We start from the raw sequence: 25502 nt of genomic DNA, 5'->3' as shown, positions 1-25502 counted from the left end.
TAAGGGGAACCCCGCGTCAAATACTAAAAAATTGACGTGGGGCTCATCCTAAAAATCCATACCAGACCCTTTATCCGAGCACGCAACCTGGCAGGCCGCAGGAAAAGGGGGGGACGAGAGAGCGCCCCCCCTCCTTAACCGTACTAGGCCACATGCCCTCAACATTAGGAGGATGCTTTGGGGGTCTGTGACCCCTCAAAACACCATGTCCCCATGTTGATGGGAACAAGGGCCTCATCCCCACAACCTTGGCCGGTTGTGGGGGTCTGCGGGCGGGGGGCTTATCAGAATCTGGAAGCCCCCTTTAACAAGGTGACCCCCAGATCCCGCCCCCCCCATTTGAAATGGTAAGGGGGTACAAAAGTACCCCTACCATTTCAAAAAGAAAGTGTAAAAAATGGTTAAATAAGACAAACACACTTTTGAAAAATTCCTTTATTAAAAATAAAAAAAAATAAAAAAAGATTCCAGTGGTGGTAATCCACTCTTCCTATCCAGCGATGGATGATCATCTCTCCGGGGTCCAGCGATGGCTGATCTGATCCAGCGACGGGTGATTTTCAGTCCAGCGCTGTCCATACATGCATCCGTCTTCTGTCTCCACTGCGGAGACACTGCGGGGATCCCAGCACTGATGTTTCTTATATTAGGAGGGTGGGGCCACCTGTCACCTGACCCCGCCCCCTCTGACGCTGCTGAGGGAAGCCATGGGGTTCCCCAGTGACGTATGGGTGACCCCGCCCCCCTCTGATGTAACGCAGAAACCTTAATGTGAGATCCCTTCAAGACTGCCTATGCTGACGCTGAGTGACTATCCTGTTATGCTGCGTGACTATCCTCTTCCTCCTCAATGTTCATGCTGATAGCTTGTAAGAACATTTTTGGTTCTAGGCGCTGCCACCAGTGGCTAAGGTACACATTTTTAGCCCCTGTTTAACAGGGGCGTGTAATTAAAATTTTTGATGCAATACTTTGCAGCAGGGCTCATTCCTGCGCTCCAACTAGAGTATCTGAGAGAGGTTGCAGTGTTGTGGCACCAGTGCCTAAGGCCCAAAGTCGGATCAAAATCTGATCCCATTCATTGAAGTCGCATGTAAGTCAGACCTGAAGTTTTTTTTTTTTTTGTAGATTTTTTCCTGACCTGCATGCATCTATTGATACCTGCCTTACATCAGATTGGAAACATCCATGTGATTCATAAATCAATTTGTTTATCTTTACTCTTTATTCAGTAACACAGTGTAGTCCCCTCACAGCTCACAACTCCAGTTTTTAGTTCACACAAGGATTGAGGCAGAATAAGGTCCTAGGCAAGGTAGCAACTTTGCTGCTTATTGCAAAAGTAAAAGACTACATTCCATGGCACCCTTTAGACGTGTATGTTCCAGGCAGGGTGCTGGATGCTGCATGTGTAGGCTTTGACTATGCAGTCTGCCCAACAGTTGGCTGGATTTGCTGAGGATGTGCTATTTCACTAATGCCACGTACACACGACCAGACTTTTCGACGGACTAGGTCCGACAGAATGAATCCGTCAGATATTACGATGTATGGGCTCCAGTGGACTTTTTATTTCTGAAAATGTCCGACAAACCTAGAAATAAAACATGTTTCGAATCTTTCCGACCAACTCGGGTCCGGTCGAAAAATCAGTTCATCTGTATGCTAGTCCGATGGATGAAAACCGACGCTATCTCTCTTATTCTAGTTCGGTCATACGTCATCACGTTCAAATTCGTTGGACTTTGGCGTGCTTGTGTGTGACCATGTCCGTTCTTTCAGAAAGCATTTGATTGTGTGACTACAAAATAAGATATTGATAGAGCAAAATTGTAGATACTGACATAAAGTAAATAGAAGCAGATGGGGTTCTCTGGAAGGATTCTAAGGTATATAAAGAGACTAAATGTACACATAATTTTGAAAGAAATACGATCAAACAATTGAGAAGTAAAACTTGAAACGTGTATTTTTTTATTTAATTATGCCTTAAATAACATTATTTCTGTTTAGGAAAAATACAGTAGGTGATAAATACACTATAAGTAATGACAGTATCTGACATTTCACTTAATTTTTACTTTCAAGAGTTAACAGGGAATACCATGAAAATAAACTATTCATTGAATACAGAAGTAGTGCAGCATCTCTGAGTCCTGGTAAAACATATCAGATTGTTATCAGTGATTTGGCGTTGCCCGTATATTCTTCGATGACCCCTATAAAACCACAAACAGAAGCCTGTAAGGTGTTCGTCTTCTAGATTCCCCTGGATAGCCTAGGCTGCAGTGGCTCAATGGAGGTCCCAATCGCCGGCGGTTAATCAATACACATACTCGTGGGTACGTGGTGAAAGATTACAAGGTTTAATGGGAGAGTGGACCATCTTTTATGTGGTACTCTACAAAGCCCTGCCCTGTGAGGGGCCAATCGGGTGATTTACACATACATCAACAATTTCTTAACTCATGACATTAGTTCTTTCCTGAAATGTAAGTCAAAGGTTAATACAATCTTCTGACAGTTATTTTGCCCTTTCAGCATCTGCTGACTGACCATATTCTTGCGTAACCAGTCCTTATCTAGCTTTTGTGCCTCTCAGCAATGTATAGAGAAGAAACTACAGGCAGATATTTTCCTGAGATATCAATATCTTGCATAGACCCTCTGGAGAGACATGCAGCTATCTGTCATCTAGTCACGCTATTTTGTACATAGTATGTCACGTACGCCAGTATGCTTGTGTCTTAATTCTGAACCTATTGAAATGCAAGCCTAAGCATATTGGTCTTTATATCTTTGGTAATTTCAATAGGTATCCCCTTATAATCCTCCCTTTGATCATTCTGTGATTTACATAATGATCATTCCTTTTCTAATTTAATAGCACAGGCTTCATACTCCGAACCCTTGTGCTCTTGGTTTTTATACCATACCGTTGGATCTTTAACAATGGAAGTGAGTTTCAGATCCTCCGGAGCGGCCGTGTTTCCCTTTTTACATAAACATTTGATTATCTTATAACAGGTATATAAAAATAGAATGAAGAGAATCACAGTGGCAATTGTCATAGCAGTGTTTCGGAGCCAAGATATTAATCCCCCAAAACTAAAGCTGCTCGAGAATGGATCCCAGTTTTTTCCTATGTTTCTTGCCTCTTTCTGTAGTTTATTTACCTCTTCCCTGTGTTGGGCAATAACGTCATAGTAGTCTGGGACTTCGATGCTGGTATTATGAATCCAGGTACAGCACTCATAATCCTCAGTAGTCTCACAGAGGCCAGTAAAGGCTGCACTCATACTTTCTATAGCCAACTCATGTAGTTCTAGTTGCTTCCTAATTGCCCTAGTTTCTAGATTTAGTTTGGTTATGTCATCAGAATTCTTCTCCAGAATCTCATCAATTATGCCAGTGTAATTATTTAATCTTTTCATTAGGTCAATTCCCCACCCTGTCCAGGAAGGGAACCATGCCCAGGCCATATCTTTTTCTAAAAACAATTCTCGTTTATTACGGTGTCTAAGGGGATATCTAGGATGCATGCTAGCTTCAAGGAGGTGACTTCCCTTGTTATCCCCTAATACCCCCATGATAGGAACCAGGGCTGCAAGGTAACACCACCCCTGGGGTTTGGTTGGGATCCAGGGGTGACAGAGTTTGCCGCAGCATATATATATGGTATTTCCTAGAGCTAGGGGCCGTTTATGGAACACGTTCCTAAGAGTATCAGAAAGGCCAGAGAGCATCAGAATTGACATTAATTGGTGTATTGTAGACTTGGTACTGGAGCTAAGAAAGTCTAAAAAGGTGGCATTTAGGGTGGGATCTGAAGTATGGAAGAAAGAAGGACTGTTAAGCGATGTCATTGAAATGTTAAGTTTTGCTTGTTTACAAACCTCGGCTCCATCTGTGGTGTTTCCCAGTTGGAAACACCAGTCTGGGAAGTGGCTTCTACCTATAATTTGGAAAGTGAGGGTTTTATTTGAAAGGGTCCTAGTAACATTCGTTAGGACGATAGGGGGTGTTCCATTAAGGAGGGGGGTAAAATTCAAGGGGACTGCCATGAGAGGGATTCTAGCTGTACTGGGATGTAGCTTGCTGCAGATCCAGCATTTCTCAAAACCGGATTTTTGAGCATAGCTATATTTGAATTTTAGTAGTAACATCTTGTCAGTCAGTCCCTTAGGTGACTCATTAACGGGTATAATACTTCTACTATGTCTTTGGCCGGGGGTATTATTCATCTTAGGTGGTCCACATATCCCTTTTAATAGACCTAAGTCTTTTGGATGATATATACAGTTGGCTATAAACCATGTGGGCAGGAATACAAGTAGTACCAGACTACCCCAAAGGCATACAGCCTTCCCTGACACTGAAGGTAAAAACATTTCTACAAGTTCTTATGCTTGTCCTTCTTCCTCGCTATCGTGTAAGGTTTCAAGGGTTAATTGTCCAATGCCTTCCTGAATCTCTTGCAGTTCCGGTAGCTGTTCGGGTGGGTCGGGTTCTCCTTCAATAGGTGGGGGGTCGGGGGTTGTGGGAAGCGGTGGGCACTTTTTCAGCCTGCTGGCATGGATCCAGGTGTTTCCTTGGTCAGTCAGGACCGCAGTTCTGGACACCTTTTCAACCTTCCAAGGTCCAGAGTAGATTGGTCCGATCCTCTTTTTGTGGGCCAGTTGCTTGACTAGCACTTGATGAAGGGGTGTGTTGGCTCTGTGGAGAGAGGAGAGAAGGTGACAGAAACTTGTTCGTTCGTTTCATGAAGCATACTTACCAGGTTTTTCACGTACATTTCCTGTTGGGAATAAATGTCAATATCAGTGTCTTGGTCTAATGGGGGTAATTCTATGTTTGCGGGGACTCCCATCAAAATTTCAAAAGGTGAAAGTTTCGTTCTGGCGTGGGGTGCTGTCCTAATCTGGAATAGCACAGAAGGGAGGTGATCAAGCCATCCCTTCATTGTGCCCCCTGTGGCCTTTTTCAATTTATCCTTTATATTTCTATTCATTCTTTCCACTACCCCTGCGCTTTGAGGGTGATAGGGGATGTGTAGTTTCCATTGCAGCCCTAACAATTTAGCCACAGCCTGGGTAACGGAGGAGCTGAATGCAGGTCCCCTATCTGACCAAATAGATGTTGGTATGCCAAACCTACAAATCCAGTTATTCAGCAAGCATTTTGCTGCTATATTGGCTGTCTCACCTGCACAGGGAGTGGCTTCAACCCAGCCTGAAAATTTATCGACGACAACGCACAGGAATTTTAAGTTCCCCTTTTGTTTTGGCATGTGTGTGAAGTCTACTTGTAAATCTGTAAGGGGACCTATTGGTGGGGGTAGATGACCATGTAGGCCATGCCGTTTGCCCTGCACATTGTTTTGAGCACAGGTAAGGCAACTTGTGGTCAGGAGTTTGACTTGTTTGTTCAAGGCGTTTGTGCAGAAAGATTTGGTGTACATAGTGGCTAAAGGGACGGCACCTATGTGTCCTGGACCATGAAGGTAGGAGAGAATTAGAATACTGCTTGCCTCAGGTATTCCCAATATCTTCCCCTCTTTTGACCACAGACCCTCTGGGTCTTTGGTCAAGCCAGCCTTCACCCAATACAAGACATCTTCCTCAGTGGCTAATGATTGCATTTGTGCCACTACAGATTTAAAGTTAGGACAGGTGAAATGATCCTTAAAGTACATGGACGTGGGGGTGGGCTCCTGGGTGGAGGACTGGGCTGCCTTTTTCGCTTCTCGGTCAGCTAAGGCATTTCCCTTGGAAAGTCTGCTATTATCTGAAGAATGTGCTTTTACTTTAATTATTGCCACCTCTTTTGGGAGCAAAATAGCCCGAAGAAGTGCCTGAATCTGGGTAGCATTGGAAATAGGTTTATTATCTGATGTTTTAAAACCTCTTTTAGCCCATATTACTCCGAAGTCATGCACCACCCCAAATGCATATCTACTGTCTGTGTAAATGTTCACCTTCTTATCTGTAAATAAAATGCAGGCCCTGGTGAGGGCTTCTAGTTCAGCCACCTGAGCCGAAGAGGGGGGCAGTGGTTTGGCTTCTAATACCTTGTTTGGCAACTGGACTATTGCATATCCTGTTTGGAAGGTGGAATCGGAGGGACGGGAGCAACTACCGTCCACAAAAACATCGTCTGCATTGGTAATCGGTACGTCGGTGAGGTCTGGTCTTGGTGATGTGATAGACTCCACTCGTGTTATACAGTCATGAAACTGGTCTGGGTCTCGTGGTAGGCGTAACATGGAGTGCAAGAGACGGACGGCAGGGTTGTTGGCGGGAACATATTTGAGAGACAGATTGTCTGTGTTCATGAGGGAAATCTCATATCCACTGAGTCTTTGTGAGGTCATGTGTTGGGTGTTCATGTTCTGTATGAGGTGGGTGACAGAATGTGTGGTGTAAAGCGTCATCGGGTGTCCCAAGACCATCTTGTTGGCATCTTGTACGGCCATAGCACAGGCGGCTAAATTCTGAAGGCATGATGGCATGCCTTGAACCTGAAGGGGGAGTTTTTTAGATAGGTAGGAGACAGGGCGGTAGCCTGTTCCATGCTGTGTCAAAACTGCGGCAAAAGAGGTCCCCGAGACTACACAGTATAGTTGAAAAGCTTTACCATAGTCTACCAACCCCAGGGCGGGTGCACATGACAAACTGTTCAATAGGGCCTGGAAGGCCTTAAGCCGTTCCTCTGTCCAATCGACCTGCCTAGGGGCTGTTGAGGCGGTGGCCTCTCTTAGTATGCCATCATAATGAGAACAGTCGGGGATCCACTGGCGGCAATATACCACAGCGCCCAAGAATGAGAGCAGGGCTGCCTTGTCTTTTGGGGGGCTCAGAGCTTGTAGGGCTGCGGCGCGTTTGGGGGAGACCATCCTTGTCCCCCTTTTTAGTATGCACCCCAAGTATTCCACTTGTGGCATACACCACTGTATCTTCTTTCTGGATGCTAAATGCCCGATGTGGGCTAGATGGTTCAACAGAGATGTGGAATCGACCGCACAATCTTCAGCAGTGCGACTGCACAAGAGCAAGTCGTCCACATACTGTATTAGCACCGACCCTCGCTCAGGCGTCCAAGATTTGACAGTCTCATTGAGTACCATAGAGAAGGCAGCAGGACTATCAACATACCCCTGAGGCAGGCGTGTCCAGGTTAACTGACCCGTCAACTGGCCCTCCGTCCAGGAGAAGGCAAACATAGGCTGGGCCTCTTCCGCAATGGGAATGCTAAAGAAGGCATTTGCTAAATCAATCACTGTGTAGCATAGAGAATGTGCCGGTATACATGAGAAGATAAAAGTGATGTCTGAGACTAGGGGTGGAAGTGGAATCACTTGTTTGTTAACTGCCCTTAGGTCTTGTACAAGTCTCCACTCCCCACTGGCCTTTTTTACGGGGTAAATGGGCGTGTTCCAGGGACTGATGATTGGTTTCAAGATACCTTTTGATATGTAATCATTAATTTGAGGGGAGATGCCTTTGACTTTCTCTGGGGGTAGGGGATACTGTTTTTGATATTGTATCCCCGCATCTGATCGCATTTGGGGTGCATATGGTGTGCAATTAATAAAGCCCACACTACCTTTGTTTTCTGCCCAAATTGTGTGATGGTCAAGGGAGGAAGGTATCATTAGAAAGAAACTCCTGTGTGCATGTCTTTTTGGGCTGTGTAAGTCACAAAGAGGGGAACTTGCAGTGAGGGAGCCGTCTTTGTCAAACTTAATGGTAATGTTTAACTGGGATAGTAAATCTCTGCCCATTAGGGACACTGGACAGGAAGTCAGGACAGCGAAACTCTGCATACATAGCTCTAGTCCATCCGGGGTAGAGACTGGTAAAGGCGGGGTGACGGAATGAGTAACCGATGTCCCATTTATTCCAATAGAGTGTCCCTCAGTACACAGTGGTGTGTCATACCTCTCATCATTTAATGAGCTAAAAGTGGCACCTGAATCAAGCAGGAAACACACTATGTGGTTGTCTACGCGTAATATAACTTGTGGTAGACTCTTCCATGATAGGTTGTGGCACACCAGACTGAGGGAAGGGACATACTCTAGGCATCCCTATTGGGGGTATGTTTGTCGGGTAGACGGCCACTGCATGGGGATTCGAGGGGGAGGTCTGTTAGAGGTTGGGGTGTAGGGTGGCTGTGCAAGCGCATGGTTTTGAGATGGTGTTTGGGGAGGTGGCGGGTATTGGGGGTACCTTGTAGTGTGAGGGGGGGGGGGCGATTAGCAGCGTTGTACCCCCTTCCCCTGCCCCTTGGATAGCTCACCCTCTGTCTATATGGGCACTGTGATTTCCAATGTCCCTGTTCCCCACAATTGAAACATCCTTGGTCAGGTGGGTAGGGCTGCATGGTCATGAGGTGCGGTGGTGAGGATGAGGTTTCAGGTGTGACTAGGGTTTGTGTTTGTGTCAAGGAGGGGAAAATTCCCCCTTTTTGTTCAAAGACCCCTGAAGTCTCTCTGGACCTGGCGTCCTTCATAAATTCATCTGGTACTTGCTCCGCCCATTTGGGGTTTGTGAATTTGAGCAATTGCGTCACTTTGGGATCGCCTCCTGACATGATGGTAGTAGTAAATAATTGTGGTGTGGCCCTATCTACAGCTTTCCATAGGGAGTATACTCTGGTACAGTAATCATAGAATTTCTCTTTAGGTCCCTGCTTGGCTAGGATCAGTTCTTGGAGTGCAGATGATCCTTTGTATAATTTGGACCAATGACCTCCCATGCCTTTCCAAAAGGATATCCAATCCTTATTGATCTGGATATGGGTTGCCCATAGGTCGTCTACAGGGGCTTCTTCTGGGCTGTCTGGGTCTACAATGCTAAGAATACTTTTTATGTCATCTTTGTCAAGCCCTGTGCCTGCACTATATTTTGCCAGAAAGGTACCTGCATCTCGTGGATACTTCTTGGGATTGGGACATAGTTCTTTTATTTTAGAGAGTGTACCCAAAGGTAATGGTATATGCACCTCGGTGTTCCCCATGGTCATCAAAGGTGCCTTGAATGAAGCCCCTACTGCTTCTTTCTCAGTTTCCTCTTCTATGGATAGTGTCCCTTTTTTACTAATTGGACCTGACTCCTCAGTTTTGGGAATAGGTGTCTCTTTTGTATGGCTTCTTGTAGTGGTGGGGGGCAGCGCTATAATCCTATCCTGCGCTTCTTTTAACATTTCCTCCTTCTTCCCTAATTGCCTTCTTAACTTTTCTAGTTCCTTTTTTAGGTCCTCCATCCTTTGTTCCTCTCTCTCTCTTCCCTCCTGGAATTCCTTCTTCCTTTCTTCCAAGTCTTTCTGATACATTTCTAACATTATTTTCCTATCCACTTGTACCTTTTCTGCCTCATTGAGGGCTATTTCTTTTTGTTTTAGTCCTTCCATAAGTGTTTCTAACTCAGTTCTCCTTTTCCCTATTCTCTCTTCTTCCTCCTTTTTCCTCTCTTCAAACTCTTTTATCTTTGCCTCTAATTCCTGCTTTTCGGGACTACCCACTTCTTCTTGTCCTGTAACTTCCTCCTGTCTCCCCTCTTCCTCTCTGCCCCTACTTACTTGTTCCCATTGGGCCACTTGTTGTGGTGTTGCTGTGGTGTGTGCTATGGCGGCTAGGACTACAGGATCCAGTGAAGGATATAGTTGAAGGTATGGACCTGGCGTCCCATCCTCGTTTTTTACCATAACATAAGGTGGGGGTGGACATTGAGGCGGGGGAGGAGGAGGTGAAGGGGGTGCAGGGGCTTCAGCCATAGTACTGGGTCCTATATTTGGAGTAAGCTTTGTAGTTTTATTAATATGCTTCTTTTTATATTTGCATAGGCATTTATCCCATGCATGGTAACAATCTTTCATATATTGAATATTTTCCCACTTCCCTGGAGGGTACGAATTTTTGTGGATTTGGCATATTTTACTTACTTCCTGCCAGTCTTCCTCAGTACAAGGACCATATGGCCCTGGGTCATGTATCCCCAATTGCTGACACCTTTCTCGGACTTGTGTCCAAAATGGTTCTACCTGGGGGCCAGGGATCATATTACTGACAAATTCATAGGGTGATGGGGTGGCCATGGCTTGGGTTGCTGCAGAATTCCCCATCTAGTAGTCTGGGCAGTGTGTCTAGTGGCAGGACACAGGTGATAACACCCGGTTTGTTCAACAATCCGGTCTCTGGTCTGGGAGTAGGATCCCTGATCTTTTTGGGGCAGATGAACTTATATAAAACTATGAAGATTTACCCTTAATATACGATGAAGGGTAAATCTTTCCTGGTGGCGGGATATACCCCTCTTACACCAAGTCTGCAAGAGAAGCCTGTAGGTCTAGTGGTCAAAAGAATCTACCTTTCATCAATGCTAAGAAAAGGTAAACCTAGCGTGCAGCGTGAACAGGCGGGTGCTATCTCACTACAATCTGGTTCTTAATACTCTGTATTCATTTAACAACATTTGGGTTTATTCAAACAGATATCCACTCTATATAATTATATCTTATACAACGTTAATACTCTATATACTTACGCTTGCACCTAAAGAGAAACAGACATATTTTTATGGTTTAAGATTTCAGCTTTAAAACTTTACATGTACATTATCAAGTAATCACATCATGATGCATTTCATTATTTATAGTGCACTTTAAAAGTTCTCAAGTGGGCGTCCATTTAGCCAATCCTTATGTCACGGGCGTATATGATACCTCCCGTGTTAGAATATAATCATGAATATCTCTCTTAGTTTATAGTCGGACCAACCTAGTCAGACTCCTCAGTACCTGCGAACCCTTTTCACCCCCCAAGGGACCAGCCTAGTCCGTTGCGAAGGCACAGTTTATATATATATATATATACAATTAAATTTCTTATAATGGTTGTTTGGACAGGTCAAGCATAAACGCCAATTACCATAAAAAGAGGTAAAGGTGTAAATGACTTACCTGTGCAAACCCCACTTCTGGTACCAAAACTGTAAGGTGTTCGTCTTCTAGATTCCCCTGGATAGCCTAGGCTGGAGTGGCTCAATGGAGGTCCCAATCGCCGGCGGTTAATCAATACACATACTCGTGGGTACGTGGTGAAAGATTACAAGGTTTAATGGGAGAGTGGACCATCTTTTATGTGGTACTCTACAAAGCCCTGCCCTGTGAGGGGCCAATCGGGTGATTTACACATACATCAACAATGTCTTAACTCATGACATTAGTTCTTTCCTGAAATGTAAGTCAAAGGTTAATACAATCTTCTGACAGTTATTTTGCCCTTTCAGCATCTGCTGACTGACCATATTCTTGCGTAACCAGTCCTTATCTAGCTTTTGTGCCTCTCAGCAATGTATAGAGAAGAAACTACAGGCAGATATTTTCCTGAGATATCAATATCTTGCATAGACCCTCTGGAGAGACATGCAGCTATCTGTCATCTAGTCACGCATGTCATTTTGTACATAGTATGTCACGTACGCCAGTATGCTTGTGTCTTAATTCTGAACCTATTGAAATGCAAGCCTAAGCATATTGGTCTTTATATCTTTGGTAATTTCAATAGGTATCCCCTTATAAAGCCTATTTCCACCTGCCCATGAATCACATTTTGCATTCTGTAAAATGTACAGGATGCTTTGTTCCCGTGCTGTGCTTGAAAGTGACATTCTTGCAAACTGAAAGCTTCTCCTTTAGCAAGTTAAGTAACCTTCACCGAACACTCCCTGAAAATCTTTCAATTTCTATATGGCACACTGGATGCTTAGCAGATAATAGCTGACAAGTCAGGGAAGCTGTGAATTTCCAATCAAAGATTTCACTGTGAATATTTATGATGGGTTTAACTGTCCTCAGCCACAGAGTTTGCTGGTTGACGTTCATGAAACGCTGACATGAGTTTGCTTGATTGCATCCTTACAAGTGAAGGGGGCTTTGGTAAACAGAATTACAACTACTTAGCCTCTAGATTAACCAGTCAGAGTGTTTGCGGTGAGAGCATAATCACTACAATTTGTACAAGATTTGCAAGGCAGATAAAATGGGTTGAAGTAGAAGTTAGGACTTTGTAGGATGAATTAAAATGCTTAGTCACATGCACACATCCTGTGGCATTATTACATTAGTTAGTGCAAGATGTCCAGATACCTAGCCACCTAATCATCTGTAGAGGTCATTGAGGCATACCCAGACCAAATTCATCAACGTCAGCATGTGTATGTTAACTTGACAATAACTGTGTGATTTACTTAAAGTGGTTGTAAACCCTCTCCTATATCCAGTGAAGTGAATAGCCTCAGGTGATACACAGAGATAAAAAAAATCATCCTACATAAGTTTTACTTGTATATCTGCTGTCTTTCCCTTTCTACACTCTTTGGAACGTGTAGATCATGTTAGAAATTGTTCTTACTGTTTTAGCAGTGGATGTGGAGTTTGAGTTTACACTGTGTGAGAGATGATTAGAGGAAAAGCACACACCCCCACTCCACATAGGCAGAGGAATGAAGGAACATGCAGAGCTGCAGTCTAAATAGGCAAACTCTTTGCTTATCTATCTCCTAGCTCCCTTCCTGACACAAATGTTCAGCTGCTGTTATCTCATGTGTCAGAGAATAGTGATGGCCGAACGGTATGCCCGGCGGTCGTTTTGCGGCGAATTTCGGCTGTTTGCAGTCCGACTGTTCGGCGGACTATTGGCGCCGTTCACCCGGCGGACTTCCGTGTTTACTGTGTAAAAGAATTTTGACCTATGATGACACATCCATCATGGGGTACAGGACAGCCAATTGAGACATTACAGCACATGGACACTTGGACATTCCCCCTAACTTATAAATACACCCGATCCGGCGGCCATTTTACATTCTTTCTTCTGTCACTATAGGGAGAGGTTGCTGTGTGGAGCAGGGAAAAATTACAGTGACCCAAATCGCTAGCTATTTGGTACACAAAAGTTCTTTTCAGGACTGGTATAGGTGTTAGGTGTAGTTCAGGATATAGGTTTGCTGTGCTACTGATTGTTGCAGCAGCCTGAGTGTCTTTTGTCAGTTTAGAGAAAGGGACAGGACGGTGTGTGCTGCAGGGACAGCCAGTTTAGTCATTAGCTGTTACTATCAGGTCCACAAAAGTGCTATTTCAATTATTGTTCCAGTAGCCTCTGTTTTGTCAGTTTATATAGGGACAGGCAGGAAGCAGTGTGTGAGGCAGTGAGGGTCAGTTTAATCAGTAGCTGTTACTATTAGTTCCACAAAGGTTCTTTTCAGGACTGGTATCAGTGGTATGGTAATAGGCTTGTACACGTATAATATTCTTTCTTCCAAATGTAGAAAGAATATTATACTTGACTGCTGCCCTTCTGCTGCAGTCTGCTAATCATTCACAACCCACTTGTTCCACAAAGCTCCTTATAAGGACTGGTAACTTGGTCTGTCTAGGGTGCTACAGTACATAGGGTTGAGTGAGGTACAGTTTGCCATTCTATAAGGACTGGTATAGGTTCACAGTACATAGGGTTGAGGTGCACTATTGCTGACCGCTGCCCTATACTGCAGCAGTCCTTCATCAGTATAGGGACTGACGTACAGTCTGCTAATCACTCACACACAACCTACTTGGTCCACAAAAGTCCTTATAAGGACTGGTAACTTGGTCTGTCTAGGGTGCTACAGTACATAGGGTTGAGTGAGGTACAGTCTGCCATTCTATAAGGACTGGTATAGGTCCACAATACATAGGGTTGAGGTGCACTACTGCTGACCGCTGCCCTATACTGCAGCAGTCCTTCATCGGTATAGGGACTGATGTACAGTCTGCTAATCACTCACACACAACCTACTTGGTCCCCAAAGGTCCTTATAAGGACTGGTAAGGTATAGGGTACTACAGTACATAGGGTTGAGTGAGGTACAGTCTGCCATTCTATAAGGACTGGTATCGGCCCACAATACATAGGGTTGAGGTGCACTACTGCTGACCGCTGCCCTATACTGCAGCAGTCCTTCATCGGTATAGGGAATGACGTACAGTCTGCTAATCACTCACACACAACCTACTTGGTCCACAAAAGTCCTTATAAGGACTGGTAACTTGGCCTGTCTAGGGTGCTACAGTACATAGGGTTGAGTGAGGTACAGTCTGCCATTCTATAAGGACTGGTATAGGTCCACAATACATAGGGTTGAGGTGCACTACTGCTGACCGCTGCCCTATACTGCAGCAGTCCTTCATCGGTATAGGGACTGATGTACAGTCTGCTAATCACTCACACACAACCTACTTGGTCCCCAAAGGTCCTTATAAGGACTGGTAAGGTATAGGGTACTACAGTACATAGGGTTGAGTGAGGTACAGTCTGCCATTCTATAAGGACTGGTATAGGTCCACAATACATAGGGTTGAGGTGCACTACTGCTGACCGCTGCCCTATACTGCAGCAGTCCTTCATCGGTATAGGGACTGACGTACAGTCTGCTAATCACTCACACACAACCTACTTGGTCCACAAAGGTCCTTATAAGGACTGGTAAGGTATAGGGTACTACAGTACATAGGGTTGAGTGAGGTACAGTCTGCCATTCTATAAGGACTGGTATCGGCCCACAATACATAGGGTTGAGGTGCACTACTGCTGACCGCTGCCCTATACTGCAGCAGTCCTTCATCGGTATAGGGAATGACGTACAGTCTGCTAATCACTCACACACAACCTACTTGGTCCACAAAAGTCCTTATAAGGACTGGTAACTTGGCCTGTCTAGGGTGCTACAGTACATAGGGTTGAGTGAGGTACAGTCTGCCATTCTATAAGGACTGGTATAGGTCCACAGTACATAGGGTTGAGGTGCACTACTGCTGACCGCTGCCCTATATTGCAGCAGTCCTTCATCGGTATAGGGACTGACGTACAGTCTGCTAATCACTCACACACAACCTACTTGGTCCACAAAAGTCCTTATAAGGACTGGTAACTTGGTCTGTCTAGGGTGCTACAGTACATAGGGTTGAGTGAGGTACAGTCTGCCATTCTATAAGGACTGGTATCGGTCCACAGTACATAGGGTTGAGGTGCACTACTGCTGACCGCTGCCCTATACTGCAGCAGTCCTTCATCGGTATAGGGACTGACGTACAGTCTGCTAATCACTCACACACAACCTACTTGGTCCACAAAGGTCCTTATAAGGACTGGTAAGGTATAGGGTACTACAGTACATAGGGTTGAGTGAGGTACAGTCTGCCATTCTATAAGGACTGGTATCGGTCCACAATACATAGGGTTGAGGTGCACTACTGCTGACCGCTGCCCTATACTGCAGCAGTCCTTCATCAGTATAGGGACTGAGAGTTTTGTCACAGGGTCATTTAAAAAATGACAGGCAGAGGAAGAGGCAGGCCCTTCCGCAGGGGTGGTAGGGGTAGGGCAGGAGCAACAGGCTTGAGCCAAAGTGGGAAGTTGCAGAAGGTGCGTTCAATTACTTTAAAGGACGCACCAGACTTGGTTGAGTGGCTCGCTCAGCCTTACTCTTCTGCACCCTCCTCATCCTCTCGATCTGCACCCTCTTCTTAACTCTCTGCTATGTGTACCCCCAAAGACACCACCACCAACAACACCACCACCACCACCACCACATACCTTCCGCTTGAGTCACAGGAATTATTTTCCGATCCATATCAAGACACTTCTGATGCGCAGCCACTCTTGGTATTGGATCAGGAAGAGGAGGCAGCAACAACCGCTACTCAGCAGTCTGACAACAGTACCCAGATCAGCCCAAGGAGGAGGTTGGTCCCCGGTGTTGCTGCCTACTCTGAGATCTCTACTTATAGCGGTGGGGAAGGTGACGTTGATGATGACGTGTCTAGTGATGTCACGTGGGTGCCCACAAGAGAGGAAGAGGAGGGGAGTTCAGAGGGAGATATGGACCAGCAGATAGGGAGGAGAAGCAGGAATAACTTACATTGCACAGGAGGGACAAAGCAGACTGCAAATGTATCAGGAGCGAGGCATCGACCATGTACGGTCACATCTGGTGCTCCCAGGACACCGGCACATGGCTCCGCAGTGTGGGCTTTTTTTAACGTGTCCGCTGCTGACAATAGCGTTGCCATCTGCAATCTTTGCAGTCATCGCATTAGGCACGGTAAGCCCAACACTCACCTAGGGACGACTGCCTTTAGAGGGCACATGAGCAGCCATCACCGAGCCGAGTGGGAGCAACGGAACACACAAAGCCACACTGCAGGCTCTCACCATCCAGCCTGGTCTTCTACTTCTCCTTCTCCTCTCTCCTCACAATTGTCCTCCACTCCACCTTCCATCACGCCAAGCTCACGTTTTTCTGCAAAAAGGCAGGCTTCCGTGGGCCTAATGTTCGAGCGTAAAAAAATGATGACGCCGGATAACCCTCTTGCCCAACGGTTGACGACTGGCTTGTCAGAACTCATAACCCGCCAACTACTGCCATATAAACTGGTGGACTCGGAGGCCTTTCGCAAATTTGTGGCCATTGGAACACCACAATGGAAGGTCCCAGGAAGGAAGTATTTCTCAGAGAAGGGCATCCCAGAGCTATATGGCCATGTTCAGCGGCAAGTGAATGTATCTCTGGCACACAGTGTCGGTGCCAAGATACATCTGACCACAGACACGTGGTCTAGCAAACATGGGCAGGGAAGGTATATCACTTTTACTGACCACTGGGGGAACCTTCTGACGTCCTTCAAGCATGTAACCCGTGGCACCCGTGTAGATTTGGTTTTACCGCCACGGATTGCATGCAGGGCTGACTCTTCTTCTCCTCCTCCTCCTACTCCATCCTCCTCCCTCTCCTCCTCAGCTGACTCCTCCTTTTCCGCTGCTAACGTCTCTTCCGCTGCGCCGCCCAAGCTCCCCAGAACCTATTCGACATGCCAGGTGAGACGTTGCCATGCCGTGTTGCGTCTGTTGTGCCTGGAAGCCAAGAGCCACACTGGCCCGGCACTCCTTTCAGCTTTGCGTTCACAGGCAGATCAGTGGCTAACACCGCTCAATTTGACAGTTGGTAAAGTGGTGTGTGACAACGGTGCCAATCTGCTTAGCGCATTGAAACAGGGCAAAATCACGCACGTGCCATGCATGGCACACGTCTTAAACTTGGTCATGCAGCGATTCCTTGTCAAATACCCTGGGGTCCAGGACATCTTGCGGCAGGCAAGGAAAATCTTGGCCCATTTCAGAAGATCTTACATGGCCATGGCTCGCCTTGCTGACATTCAGCTGCGACACAATCTGCCGGTCAGACGTCTTATTTGCGATTGCCCGACGCGATGGAACTCAACCTTCTATATGCTTGATAGGCTGCTCCAGCAGAAACGTGCAGTTAACATCTACCTGTATGAACCCTGCGGCAGAACCGGTTCTGGGGAGCTGGGTTTTTTTCACCGCGCCAGTGGCTGCTCATGCGCGACGCATGCAGACTTCTGCGCCCATTTGAGGAGATCACCAAACTGGTCAGTCGCAGCCATGGCGCCATCAGTGACATGGTACCTTATGCCTTCTTTATGGAGCATGCATTGCGTCGTGTCATTGATCAAGCTGTGGAGGAGCAGGAGCGGGAAGATGAGGAAGTCACAATGCTGGATGAATTCCCAGGGGGGGCTACTCTATCTGAGACAAGTCAACAACAGGAGTCTGAAGAGGAGTCAGAGGAGGATGGTGCCGGGGCGGATGAGGAGAGCAAGAAGAGCATGCTTTAAACCTTTCTGGGATCCCTGTTGTGCGTGGATGGCGAGAGGAGAATGAAGAGGACGACATTATCCTGGATGATGAGCAGGAGCCAGGCCACCACACCGCTTCCACTTTAGTGCAAATGGGGGCCTTCATGCTCCAGTGTTTTAATAGGGACCCCCGTATAAAAAGCATAAGGGTCAAGGACCAGTACTGGGTGGCAACGTACTTAGACCCCCGGTACAAACACAAAATGGCGGAAATGTTACCGCCGTCACAGAGGGCTGTCAGAATGCAGCACTTCCAGGCATTGTTTCGAGAAATGCTGCATTCTGCTTTTGCATGCGCTGGCAGAGGAGCAATTCCCACTCCCAGAGAAGGAGTTGCGGGTACCAATCCAACAGCACCTGCAAGAAGAGGCCGGTTTGAAGATGTGTTGGTGACTTCGGATATGAGGTCATTCTTTCAGCCGACCCATCGACAGGTGTCATCCGGATCCAGCATCAGGGAATGCCTAGACCGTCAGGTGTCCGACTACATCGGGTTAACGGCCGATGTGGATGCTCTGAGGAGTGATGAACCCCTGGACTACTGGGTGGGCAGGCTTGACCTCTGGCCAGAGCTTGCCCAATTTGCAATCGAACTGTTGGCTTGCCCCTCATCCAGTGTCCTGTCCAAAAGGACGTTCAGCGCAGCAGGGGGGATCGTGACCGATAAGCGTATTCGCCTAGCTCACGACAGTGTTAACTACCTCACATTTCTAAAAATGAGGCATGGATCTCGGAGGAATTCAACACATGTGACCAGTAGACCATGTATATGTCTATAAACAATTTTTTTAATCGAGCACAGAGACCTTCTTTCTTCATTTGGCTCACTTCCTTGTCCAAAAAAAGCACACCGTACTATATGCCCGTACCCTCCTCTTTGAAGAGGTTGAGCGGTGTCATATTTCTACTGGGGCTGCTTATTATGAGGGGCTCCCACCATCCCTGTGCTGTGCTGACATCCTCCTGGGGCTGTACCTCTGCTGTGCGTATTATGAGGGGCTCCCACCATCCCTGTGCTGTGCTGACTTCCTCCTGGGGCTGTACCTCTGCTGTGCATATTTTGAGGTGCTCCCACCATCCCTGTGCTATGCTGACATCCTCCTGGGGCTGCTTATTATGAGGGGCTCTCACCATCCCTGTGCTATGCTGACATCCTCCTGGGGCTGCTTATTATGAGGGGCTCCCACCATCCCTGTGCTATGCTCATTATGAGGGGCTCCCACCATCCCTGTGCTATGCTGACTTCCTCCTGGGGCTGCTTACGGTGCAGGTGTCAGTGTTGTATATCACGGTGCTGATGTCAGTGCTCTCTGTCACGGTGCTGCTGTCAGTGCTGTATATCACGGTGCTGGTGTGAGTGCTTTATCTCACGCTGCTGATGTCAGTGCTCTCTATCACGGTGCTGCTGTCAGTGCTGTATATCACGGTGCTGGTGTGAGTGCTTTATGTCACGCTGCTGATGTCAGTGCTCTCTGTCACGGTGCTGCTGTCAGTGCTGTATATCACGGTGCTGGTGTGGGTGCTTTATGTCACGCTGCTGATGTCAGTGCTCTCTATCACGGTGCTGCTTTCAGTGCTGTATATCACTGTGCTGGTGTGAGTGCTTTATATCACGCTGCTGATGTCAGTGCTCTCTATCACGTTGCTGCTGTCACTGCTGTATATCACGGTGCAGGTGTCATTGCTATATGTCACGCTGCTGATGTCAGTGCTCTCTATCACGGTGCTGCTGTCAGATGACTCTATTACGGTGCAGGTGTCATTGCTGTATGTCACGCTGCTGGTGATCATCTCCTGCACCCTCTTCTTTGCCTACCCTGGTCCCTGACCTTCCCTCTCCTCCATTGCTTTCATGCGCTCCGCAGTCCTGAATTGTCACAACAATTTCCCATATAAAAAAGAATGCTTGTAGTTGTCGATCCCAGATTCACCTCATACATGTGTTATGTCATTGGCCATGTGGTGGGACTATGTTTGCACAGCTATTAATTATTTTGTGGCTGCAAATTTGACCTGTAGGTTTGCGAAGTTCGCCTCCCATTGAAGTTAATGGGGCCCGCCGTGAACGTTCCGGTTCGCGAACTATCGGCTGCATTCGCGAAACGTCCCGTCGGAAGTTCGTCCATCACTATCAGAGAACTTGTGAGAGGTGACTCTGCTGATAACAGAGGAATGGAGCAGCAGAAAGACACGGCACTTAGAGCTTTGGAGAGAGATAAGTAAAAACTACACATATATTTAGGTTTAATTTTATGAATGGGGTTTACATCCGTTTTAACCACTTTCAGACCGGACCAATTTGCTGGTCAAAGACCAGACCACTTTTTGCGATTCGGCACTGCGTCGCTTTAACTGACAATTGCGCGGTCGTGCGACGTGGCTCCCAAACAAAATTAACGTCCTTTTTTTCCCACAAATAGAGTTTTCTTTTGGTGGTATTTGATCACCCCTGCGGTTTTTATTTTTTGCGCTATAAACAAAAATAGAGCGATAATTTTGAAAAAAACGCATTATTTTTTACTTTTTGTAATAATAAATATCCCCCAAAAATATATAAAAAAACATTTTTTTCCCTCAGTTTAGGCCGATACGTATTCTTCTACATATTTTTGGTAAAAAAAATCGCAATAAGCGATTATTGATTGGTTTGCACAAAAGTTATAGCGTTTACAAAATAGGGATAGTTTTATAGCATTTTTATTAATAATTTTCTATTATTTTTTTTTTTACTAGTAATGGCGGCGATCTGCGATTTTTATTGTGACTGCGACATTGTGGGGGACCCATCGGACATTTTTGACACATTTTTTGGACCATTGTCATTTATACAGTAATCACTGCTATATAAATGCAGTGATTCCTGTGTAAATGACACTGGCAGTGAAAGGGTTAACCAGTGGGTGGCAGTGTAGGGGTTAAGTGTTCCTAGGGGTGTGTTACTAACTGTGGGGGGTTGGGCTTTCATTTAGTGTACACTGATCTCTGCTCCAATCACATGGAGCAGAGATCAGCGTCACTAGTTGCTAGGCAGAATGGAAAAATGTTGTTTATACAGCATTTCCTCCATTCGGCCGCTCCGTGAGACGATCGCGGGGATGCCCGCGGCGATCGAGTCCGCGGGTCCCGCGACCGGACTCACGGGGGTCCCGACCAGCGTGGCACGGCGGCAACGAATATTGGACGTACATGTACGCCAATATGCCTGCCCGTGCCATTCTGTCGACGTACATCGTCGTGCGCTGGTCGGGAAGTGGTTAAATAACCTTACCTAAATTTTTTTTTTTTTTTTTTTAACCATAAATTTTTATTGAAAGATTAAAAAGATAGTACAATCAGTATTTTAAGGATATGGTCCATCCGGAAAGTATTTACAGCTCTTCACTCATCCCACATTTTATGATACAACATTATTACAAAATGGATTAAATTCATTTTTTTCCTCAAAATTCTACAAACAATATCCCATAATGACAACATGAAAGAAGTTTGTTTGAAATCTTTGCAACTGCATATTAAAAATAAAAAACAAAAAAACCCTGAGTGCGCATGCACAGCGCTCTGTTATGGCCACTTGATCACAGAGCTCCGTACCGCTCCGTCCATTCTGTGCACTTTGCAGCAGTTTTAATAGGCCCCACGCTGCCAGACCGGGACTGGATCCGTGAACATAGGGGGAGGTGTGGATGCTAATAGGAGCAACGAGAAAAGGCTTACATGCACTTTCTGATGCACTCTTGGGAGTGCAGAGAAATCCAAGATGGAGGTGGATTGGCCTTCTCACTAGCCCCTCACAGGGATCCCAGGCTTTTCTACATGGCGTGATACATTGCATGAGGAGGTACGTGGAAGGGCCCCATTGCCCACAACTTGCAGAGGCTCACTGTCACCAGCCACCACAGTTTTCCTCCTGAACCAGACCCTGGATGAAATGAATATGCTAATGTCCCCATCAGGATCCCACACTCCCAGGCCTAATGTCTCATATCAGGAGACAGACCAGAACACCTCACAGCCCCAGGACTTTGCACTCATGTTCTCTAAATTTGCAGAAATGCTGGACAGGGGCTTGGCTCAGACTACAACTAGGATCACCTCTGATATTAAAGCAGATCTTCAGCTCCTAGGTTGACACATTGAAAGCACTAAAAATAAAGTTGGCGCCATGATCGACCGAGTCAATGAAAACACTGATTGCTTTCAGGAAATGCATAACCAACTAGAGGGCAAAAATCGATCACCTGGAAAACAGATCCAGAAGGCTTAATTTTAGGATCAGGGGCCTGCCTCAGTCTGTGATGGACGTCCCAAATGCAGTACATTCTCTCATCAAAAATCTCATCCCGGACATCTGAGCCCACAGTTTAGAGAAAGCTAGAGAAGGTCTCCTCCCCTGATTTGGAAGGAATCCTCTCCCTTTCACCAACATTTTTTAATTTTTTCTTGTTTGGCAACTAGCTGGACTCCAGGGACTTTCTGCACAACTTACAACTAAAATCTTACTTTATTATTTCCTACTATACCCCTAGTCCCGGTCATTCCTATTATAGTCTATAAGGGATTGTTATCCTAACTGTTGGTATATTTTTCCTCATTTTGTTATGAACTATTAATTATGGGTGTAGAGGACGGAGCCGGTCCAATGCGCCTACTCCCATACACAAAGTTGTTAACCGTTAATGGTTTCACTACTCCTGGTCTGGGAACTCCCTCACTTGTTGAGGGATACCATGCTTGTTTCTCTGGGTGAGGTGGACTTGTTCTCACCTTGACCTCGGAGCTCACTTGTACTTGTTTTTCAAACTGTCTTCTCTTTTTTTCCTCTATCTCAGATAACTGTCTATCTCTTTTTTTTTCAGTGACGGAAGTGGTCTCTCTCCTTCGCCGCAATCTGACCGACGTCATGGTGTACCATCTCGTGACATTCACAATGAGATTGGCCTCTGCAACAAAGGTAGGTGGTCGGGGATCGCCCACTTTCTCCCCGACACTGCTCCATGGCTGACCCCACCACACATAGACCAGCTCTACGCTTTGCCACCCACAACGTTCAGGGACTTAATTCCCATGTGAAACGAAGGAAAATATTCCAACATTATCATGCCCAAAAAATAGATATACTGTTCCTGCAGGAAACGCATTTTCCTAAATCTTATACCCCTTCATTCATTCATGCCAAGTTCCCCAGATTTTATTTAGCAAACTCTGACAATAAGACCAACGGCATAGTCCTGTTCTTTTCTGGCAAAACTCAGTTCTCCCTGGCATCTGAATTCAAGGACCCAGAGGGCAGATTTCTGCTGGTAAAGGTCCTCATAGACGAACAACTCTACTCTCTCATTTCATATTACAGGCCAAACAAGTGGCAGGCAAAGTTCTTTAAATTCCTTTTTCACACCCTTGCACCACTTACTGAAGGCCTGTCATGTACCTGGCAGAGATCAAACTGTAGAGGGGGCTTCTCTTGCACCTCCTGTCCAACACCCCTGGTAGTAATAACAGAGAGTGGAAGACACAGTGTGGCATGAAGGCCATTGTAGCAGATGACTCTTGCTGTACTTTGGCAGGGACCAGGTGATTTGAGAGCGCTGGGACGGAACTGAAGACAGGAGCTCCCTGGTGCTGAATCAGCAGCTGAAAGTGTAGCCAGAGCGTAAGCCAAGGGTTCATCAACAGCAGAGCAGGTACTTAGACGTGAGGCAGAGGCAAAGACGGGACACAGGCTGGGTTTGGTACACAGTCGGGCAATGAGGCACAGGAATATTAGGCAGAAGCAGAGTCTAACACAAGCCGGGGTCACAAGTAGGCAGGCAGAGGTCAAGAGGTGGGTCAGACAAGCCAGGTCAGGATACAGGAAACTGGTTCAGATCGGGTAAGCAGACACTATCTGAAAAGACCACTCAGCAAGGTGTGCATGTCACTGGCAGGTTTAGATAGGCAGACTGGTGCCAATGTGCGCACGTGCACACGAACCAACGCACACACCCGTGCACGCATTCACACCAACGCGCACACGCTTGCATTTGCGCATGTGCCGGTACATATCTTTTCTTGTGCATCTTCGGGAATGTCCACGCTTGCGCACCACTGTGCGCTTGTTGCCCGGACTTTCCTTACAAGGCCTAGTCATTTATGGAGGAGACTCCAACCTAGCCTTCGATATGGGAGTCGGTAAAACACGCCCCCCCAGACAAAAACCGGGTCCATCCTACCAGGCAGAGCCTGAATGTAGCTAGACAGTTATTTCATCAAGATTTAGTGAATATCTAGATGGAAATCAATCCGAGGGCACGGGACTATACACACTACTCCAACCCGCATCAATCTTTTTCTAGAATAGATAATTTCTTTCTACAACAACATGTACCGCTGGTGCAGCGGTCAGACATTAGGGACTCTGCCTGATCGGACCATTCCCTTCTCCTACTGCAACTGAATGGCGGTCCAATTCAACGTCTGGGATTTAACTAGAAACGAAACGCCTCCATCCTCAGCAACCCCACTCACGTTTGCGAAATCAAAAAACACATTCAGGAATACCTCCTTCTGAATGATGTGGACAACATCTCCCTATCCACTCTGTGGGCAGCTCATAAAGCTGCACTCCAGGGTAGCCTAATCAAACTCTCTTCTAGAATACGCAAGGCTCCCAAATTGGACATTGCAAGGCTGGAGAAGGAGTTTTCCTCCCTAAGTAAAAACTGCATAAATCCAAACCTTCATCAGGTTCAGCAAAGAGGCTGGAATTAGCCCACACAGACCTGAACCTAGTTCTTACCGCAAAAGCGAAATAGAGACCCATATGGGAGGGGGGGGGGACGATTTTACCACCAAAATGATAAATATAGTCCATTATTAGCAAGACTGTTAACTCCTAAAATTGGAGCCCATGCTCTACGCAAAATAAAATTAAGTGACGGATCCATCACACAGGATGCCAAAAAAATTATGGAGGCCTTCCATGACTTCTATCGCACTCTGTATAACAAGGTGGGGAAGAAATCCTCTCCCGACATGATAGATTCCTTTTTGGGATCGGTAAATATCCCAAAGATCAGGGAACAGCACAGGGAGGCTCCGATCGCAATGGAAGAAGTAGCACAGGTCATTAAAAACCTTAAAAATAACTCAGCTCCAGGCCCAGATGGATTCTCTGTTCAGTATTATAAGCATTTCTCCCAAATACTCTCCCCATACTTAGTTCACTTTTTAATCATCTTTGGTCCAGACCACCCCTAGATAAGGCATCAAACTCGGTATTCATTAGTGATGGACGAACTTCCGACGGGACGTTTCGCGAACGCGAAACGCGAACGGGCACAAACGTTCGCGAAAACGACCGTTCGCCGCGGGCTCCATTGACTTCAATGGGAGGCGAATTTCGCAAACCTTTAGGTCGAATTTGCGGCCACGGGGTAATTATTAGGGGGTAGCACGTAGTCCCACCACCTGGACAATAGCATAATACATGTATGAGGTGAATTTGGGATCGATAACTACAAGCATTTTTTTTTTATTTGGGAAATTGTTCTGACAATTCAGGACTATGGAGCTAATGAAGGCAATGGAGGAGAGGGAAGGTCAGGGACCAGGGTAGGCAAACAAGAGGGTGCAGGAGATACAGAGCACTGACAGCAGCACCGTAATACAGAGCACTGACATCAGCACCGTGACATACAGCGCTGACAGCAGCTCCGTGACATACAGCGCTGACAGCAGCTCCGTGACATACAGCGCTGACAGCA

Source organism: Lithobates pipiens, unplaced genomic scaffold (genome assembly GCF_037356315.1).
Source record: "Lithobates pipiens isolate NorthernLeopardFrog02 unplaced genomic scaffold, aLitPip1_a1.2 Scaffold_8, whole genome shotgun sequence".
In the NCBI taxonomy this organism is placed as follows: domain Eukaryota; kingdom Metazoa; phylum Chordata; class Amphibia; order Anura; family Ranidae; genus Lithobates; species Lithobates pipiens.
The sequence above is the reverse complement of the archived record's forward strand: the minus strand, read 5'-3'. Positions refer to the sequence as shown.